A 7,222-nucleotide genomic window follows, 5' to 3' on the forward strand; every position below is an offset into this window, starting at 1 on the left:
TTATCCCAGCAATTCTTTGGATGCTGAATATTCTTACTATGAGAATTGAGATTGGCAGAGGTGTGGAGATTCTCATTCCGTGTTTCTCGGCCCCCCTATATTTAACAGGAAACTTCCCTCTCACTCCTGCCCCCTTGAACAACAAAATGAACCCAACTTAAAAAACAAACAAACAACTATATCAGTAGTGAAATAAGACTTAAGAAACACCCCAGCCTGTTGGTGAAGCAAAATGTAAGCAAAGAAACCACACCATCATTAAAGAAAATGAATACTGGAATATTATTCAGCCATAAAAAAGAAAAAAATCCTGCCATTTGTGACAACATGGATAGACCTTGAGGACATCATGGTAAGTGAAATAAGTCAGACAGAGAAAGACAAATACTGTATGATCTCATTTATATGTGGAATCTAAAAAACCCAAACCAAACCAAACAACAAAAAAATTGAGCTCATAGATACAGAGGAGATTGGTGGACGCCTGAGGGAGGTGGTGGGTGGGCAAAATGGGCAAAGGGGGTCAAAAGGTACAAACTTCCAGTTATAAAATAAATAAGTCATGGGGATGTAATGCACGGCATGGTGACTATAGTTAATAATACTGTAGTGCATATTTGAAAGTTGCTAAGAGACCTATTGTAGTGATCATTTAGCAATATATACAAATTTTGAATCATGTTGTACACTTGGAACGAACATAATGTTATATGTCAATTATATCTCAAAAAAAAGAAAAAACCATACCATCAGTCCAAAAGAGATCAAGGCAGGTATGGTAGGTTGGCTCCCTAAATCCTCATTTCTTTTTTTTTAATTGAGGGAATCTGCTTAACTATTAAAATAAATATTTACATTGAGAATACAGTTAATTTAGTAGCTTTATTCACATTTTCACATTTTTAAAAGAGCCACAGAGGTTTCATTCATGTTTTAAGCAGTTGAGTTGGTAAAGATCCTATCTCCATTTCATAGGAAATGGATTACATTCAATTACTCCTCACAACAGCCAACTGGAAGATTATTCCATTGCTTTTGAAGCACTGGTTGGGTTGGCATCTGTGATGGTGGCCAGATAAATGAGATTTCTGTGTAATACTTGCTGGTACTGGACGCACTCATTCACCGGGTCTTTGTTCTGATACTCCACGATACAGCGGATCAGCTGGTCATTCTCCTCCAGGAGCCGCAGGATCCTACTGATTGACTTCCACCTTGCCTCTCAGCCAGTCCGGTACCTAAACCCCCGTTTCAACTCCCCTCTCGCTGATAGTCCTTCAGAGCAAGGCTTTAGAGCCAATAACCCACTTTCCCAGACATCTGTGCAGTAGGAGTGGCCATGTGACTCTGCTCTAGCCAGTGGGACGCAATCCGAAGTCAGCTGGCATTGCCTGTTCTGCTGCTCTCTCCTTTTGCTGGAGCGAGGGCCTGGGCTGGAGATGCAGTTCCCATTGGCAAGGCTGGAGGAGGGGGAGACAGACAGGCCCTGGCTCCTGCTTGACCTTCGTGGGCCACCCTTTCAGACCGGGACTGTATTACTCTGACCTCTTACTGCCTGAGACAAATCAATTCCTTTTCCATCAAGCCACCACAGTTGTTGACTTTCCATTATGGGCAGCCGAACGCAGTCCTCTGTGATACGGAATTATGTAAGCCTCTTGACTTCTCCCGGGATATTCCTTTACCACCTTCCCAAGGATCAGGGCACATGGGAGACCTCAGATGGCCTAAACTGTGACCGGGCCTACAGATCTAAATCAGGACAGATAAAAGCGTGGATAGGAGAGCTAAGCGACCGTGGAAGGACCTATCCAAGATTATTTGAAAAATCCTCAGGGAATCTAGGGGAGATCATACAGGGTTGGCTGGTGAATTAGGAGCCAGTTCTTGCCCCTCATTAACATAGGCTATTGGCCAGTACAAGTGTCCAGATCCCAATTCAAATTCGTGGGGGGCAGGGGGGCTCCCCACACCGCCAACAAGCAAGCAATGCTCCGGACACCAGCTGGGTATCCTAGAATTCAACCTAATTCTGACACTATCTACCTGGAGATAGCATCAGATCCCACAGGTGAAGGGCTGGGTCCTACAAGGCTTCCCCCTACCTTGGACTTCAGACACCAGTCGTAAGTCCAGGTTGTTACCCGTGCTTGTGACCGACTGGCTATAAATCAGAGGTTCCCACGACCCTCTCTTCGGGTTCGATTAATTTGCTAGAGCAGCTCACAGAACTCAGAGAAACATTTTACTTACTAGATCACTGGTGTATTATAAAAGGACATAACTCAGGAACAGCCAGATGGAAGAGATGCACAGGGCAAGGCATGGGGAAGCTCTTGAAACTCTATTCTTTTGGGTTTTTATGGCGGCTTCATCACATAGGCATGATTGATTAAATCATTGGCCATTGGCGATTGAGTCAACCTCCAGCCCCTCTCCCCTCTCCCTCCCCGGAGGTTAGGGGGCGGGACTGAAAGTTCCAACCCACTAATCACATGGTTGGTTCCTCTGTTGACCAGCCCCCATTATTAGGTGACCTAGGGGCTTTCCAAAATCACCTTATTAACATAACAAAAGGCACTTGTTAGCACTCGAATCACTTAACAAATTCCAGGTGTTTTAGGAGCTCTGTGCCAGAAATGGGGATGAAGACCAAATATATATTTCCTATTATAAATCACCATATCATAGCCAGTCTCTCTTGGATTCTACCAGAGGTGAGTGAGCCATCAGAGGCTAAACCATAACTCCAAGTGTCCTGACAGGGAACATGTCACATATCTCCAGGACCTGAGTGGTCACCAAGCCCTTGTCCCTCACGAAAAAGGTCTTTCCTTGTAGCTTCTCATGCTTTCAGGAAGCCCCATCATTCTCTCCACTTCTCATCACTGGTAGTTTATGGCATTAAAAAAACAACCATGGCAAAAAATTTCCTTTTTTTCTTGCTTTTCCAGAAAGAAACATAAGTGCTATTATTATTTGTCCACTTTTAATCACAGCTTGACAGAGCTGGAAAGTTAAGTCACGTAATTGCTCTTGTGTTTTGTAGTTCTTTTCACTATTTTGGAAAAAAGAAATAGTTCAGTGAATAAAATGTGGGTTTACACCAAACCCCAAACGTCATGAGCGTTAATGGCAACCATGTGTTACTCCTGAGACTACGCACCTAATTTGTTTGAGGAGCAAAAAATACGGCGCTGCTCAACTTGTAGGCAGAGTGAGCTGAAGGGTTCCAAGGCATGTTTGGGGACGGAGAGCTATTTCACGTATCTCAAAGGAAAAACATCCCTTTTGTAAAAACTTGTGGTGTAGATTACAATAGGAATACTTGAAGCAAGATTGCCTTCTCAAAACTCTTTTTTTTTTTTTTTGAGGAAGATCAGCCCTGTGCTAACATCTGCCAATCCTCCTCTTTTTGCTGAGGAAGACTGGGCCTGGGCTAACATCCGTGCCCATCTTCCTCCACTTTATATGGGACCCCGCCACAGCATAGCCTGACAAGCGGTGCGTCAGTGCGCGCCTGGGATGCCAACCTGTGAACCCCGGGCCACCACAGTGGAGCGTGCGCACTTAACCACTGGCGCCACCGGGCCGGCCCCTCCCCAAAATTCTTGAGTCATAAAACATCTGTCTCAGAATTGGAAGGCTAAGGAAGCCTGGAGGCACATCTGGCCCATCCACAACCTTCTGCCTGGATTGTCCACAAAGTGACTAGGCCAGCATGTGACCATTTGAGCAGAGGCCAAGAAGAGGGATGTAAACAGGTGGGGCTGCAGCTTGACTGTGGGTGCCCCCCCACCCTCCCCGAGAATGGATCAGGGATGGGGCTCTCCACCTGCACTAATCCTTCCCCTTCCCTCCCATTGCCAGAAGCCTCGGGTGGACTGGAATGGTAAAGGGATGAACTGAGAGACCCACTTGGTTCTGTTACCGAGCCCTAAGGGACCAGTGACCGTGAGTGGGTCCTTTTGCCCGGAGCTGCTCTCACCAATAGAACTAGATTGGGTTCAGAATAGCAGAGCGGAAACTTGATTCATTGATCAATGAATAGAGGAGGCAGAGCTCATGCTCTAAAACACTTTCTCCCCAAAGGGAAAGTGAGCAGGGTTCTTATGGGATGTGAAGGGGGCGGGGTCTCCGCGTCATCACTCGGGGCGGGGGCATTTGGGGCATGCGCAGATCTTCCCTTCTTGCTCACAGCATCTTTTGCACGCATTTCCTCTTGTGCATGGCACCCAATAGCCGTCTTGAACTTGGTTTGGACTGGTTCTGCTGTTTGGCCACCCGCATTGTTCTGCCTTGGTTCCTATAAGCAAGCACAACTTAAAAACAAAGCTTTAGATGTGGAAAATGTTTTAGGGACTTCCCTGGGTGACAGTTCCAGGGGTCATGACTTTATACCACTAAACCATGATTTCCTGCTGGAAAGGCCAGTGCAGCATTAGTCTTTGTGTGGACAAATTTAGTGCCTGCTTGGGGGCTAGACTCAGAGCTGTGGGTAGACGCACCTCAGCCCCAAATTGTAAAGTGGGTAGGAGTTTTTGCTTGATCACAAACTCTGGTGTGCAAAGACGAATGCTCTTTAATTTCCTAAAACTAAAATTACCTTGGCTCTCCAGGTTGCATTTCCACTGATGGTGGAAAATGTCGGTGTGACAATTCAGACCAGCTCAGGCACTTCTGGTGTGAAGATAGTCCCTTTCAGGGTAAATGCAGTTCTCACTCATCCCTACCTCCTCCTTCCCTTCTCCCCAGGGGTAATCAAGGGCTGACCCCTGGCCCTGGCACGAGGGAGGGGCTCACACGCCGCCACTGGTGCTTACTCACTTCTGCCATCGGGTTATCTCTCTCCGGCTGCATACCAAAGCTCTCCAGAACTTAAAACAAGCACCACATTGATTTTTCCTATAAAATCTGTGATTTGAGCAGGGCATGGCAGGGACATCTCTCTCTGCTCCACTCGGTGTCAGCTGGGGTGGCTCAAAGGCTGGGGGTTGGGATCACCTCAAGGCCTCCTTGGACACTTGGTGCTGGGTGTCACCTCATTTGGGGCTGCCAGCTGGAACAGCTACTCATGGCTTCTGCCTGTCGCCTGGGCTTCCTCACAGTATGGCGGCTGGATTCTAAGGGTGAGTGGAGAGAGAGAAAGAGAGAGAGAGAGAGAGAGAAGGCCAGTTTGCCTTTCATGACCTAGTCCTCAGAAATCATGTGGCATTACTTTCATCACATTCCGTTTGTCAAGGTGGTCACAAAGGCCTGGCCAACTTCAAGAGGAGAGAGAAATGGTTTCCACTTCTTGATGGTGGAATGGCAGGGTTCTGGAAGAGTTTGTGAGATCATTAATATCGTAGAGGCCACTTTCAAAATCTACCCTCCCTACACCAGACTGCTACACCCGCTCTTCTCGATGCATTTACTGCTGACCTTTTTAGAGCTGCTGTGGTCTCTGGTTCCCTCACTGCTACCCAGAGGCCTCTTGGGGTTCCAGCCTCACAGCCATGTCTGTGCCCGTCTTGGGTATGGGGACCATTTTTAGAGCTCTATTTCCCCATGCTTGAGAGTGCTGTTGGCCTCCAGGCCCTCTGGGCCTTGGCTGCCCTGTGGCTCTGGCACTGTGTTGTACGTGAGGCTTCTCTGTGTAGCTTGCCACCACCCCTGGTCCCCTCTGCTTGAGCTCCAGCCTTCTGGTACCCATTCTAGCCGGCAGAGAAGAGGAAGCAACTCTTCTGAGGGCAGACTCCTCATTAGGGACACTTATTGCCAGTTGTATACACCCATTCATTTTATACCGTATTGGCTAGAACTTTGTCACTTGGCCACATCTAACTGGGAAATGTAGACCTTATTCTGGCCAACCACGTGTTCAGTGAAAAATTGGAAGTTATTTACCAACAAAGAGAAGAATGGATATTTAGGGAGAATTCCTATCTTAACAAGAGGCAACATTTAACCTGAGAGCTTCAGGGTGAGTCAGATAATGATAGTAATGATAGAACCAGGGGAAGAGAATTTTAGGCAGCGAGAACAGCAAAAACAAGGGCTCAGAGGCAGGAAAGAGAGTGGCCTATTCAAGGAACGGGAGTGTAATTAATGAAGGATGGGACTTGTAGAAGCGAGGGCAGGTAGACAGGAGGAGAGTGATGAGATGAAAGGAAGAATCGGCGAGTACCAGATCATACAGGGCCATGTTGGCTAGGATAAGGAGCTTGGATATTATTCTAGAATCTGTTTCTAACAGGCTCTCCAATGTCTACAATTCCCACAATTAGCAATTATTTTGGGGGGGGAAAAGTCCATTCAACACACATATTTATTGAGTGCCTACTTATGACAGGAAAACAAAAGGCACCATGGGGAGGTGGGGATAGCTTGATATTTGAAATATAAGCATTTAGAAAGTACCCAGTTAGGTCAGCTTATTAGCTGAGTATCCCTGGGCAAACGACTTAACTTCTCGGAGCCTCAGATTCCTCGCTAGGTGATGTTGTGAGTTTTAAACAACATAGTGCATGTAAAGGTTCATGGTGAACTCTGAGGAGCCATATACATATGATTGTTGTTGATGTATCGTTATAATATTGGCGTAAATCAGTTCATCACGTTCTTTCTGGAATACCAAAGGGCCTGTCTGAGGGCAGGCGGGGGAGGGGAGAGCGTGGCTATAGAGAAGGACTAGCAGGGAGAGGGCTGAAAGGAGGGGCCCTGGTGGGGTCACTGAGCACCGGGCTCTGATGGGTAGACTCGAGGAGGGACAGCAGGGGACTGCCAATGAGTCACTCTGGCAATAAGCGTCGGTGGCCGTAGCAGGCACTATTGATGCCCATCTCCGGATCCCCTCAGCCCCGGTCTTCGTTCACCGGCAGCTGCGGTGAGCTGTTTCTGGAATGCCTACAGTGCTGGCCTCTCTTTTCTTCTCAGCCTATGGGCTTTCTTTGGCACTAGGGATCTTTTTGTAACCATGCAACCTGGAAACGCCACGGAGTTAGCACCATGAGGAACCCTCGACCCAGCCGCCCAGAGCTGGGTGTTTGGAGTGGGGGATGTGTTCTGAGGCATGTCCCACACGGCCTCTCAGGGGGTCCCCGGGAGGATGGAGCTTCAGCTACCCCCAGTGGTAACTCGTTCATGAACACTCCCTGAATCGGCTTCCCTCTCTGTCTCACTCCCCTCCCACACTGTGCTTCCTGGGGTCACCTTCCAAATAAGTGCCCTGCACCCAAGT

General features: G+C 47.6%; 1 pseudogene; it reads right to left on the reverse strand.

Moving 5' to 3' along the window:
- Positions 1 to 979: 979 nt before the first annotated feature.
- Positions 980 to 6,187, reverse strand: LOC131400256 (SS18-like protein 2; annotated as a pseudogene).
- Positions 6,188 to 7,222: the final 1,035 nt, after the last annotated feature.

Source organism: Diceros bicornis, chromosome X (genome assembly GCF_020826845.1).
Source record: "Diceros bicornis minor isolate mBicDic1 chromosome X, mDicBic1.mat.cur, whole genome shotgun sequence".
Taxonomy (NCBI): Eukaryota; Metazoa; Chordata; class Mammalia; order Perissodactyla; family Rhinocerotidae; genus Diceros; species Diceros bicornis.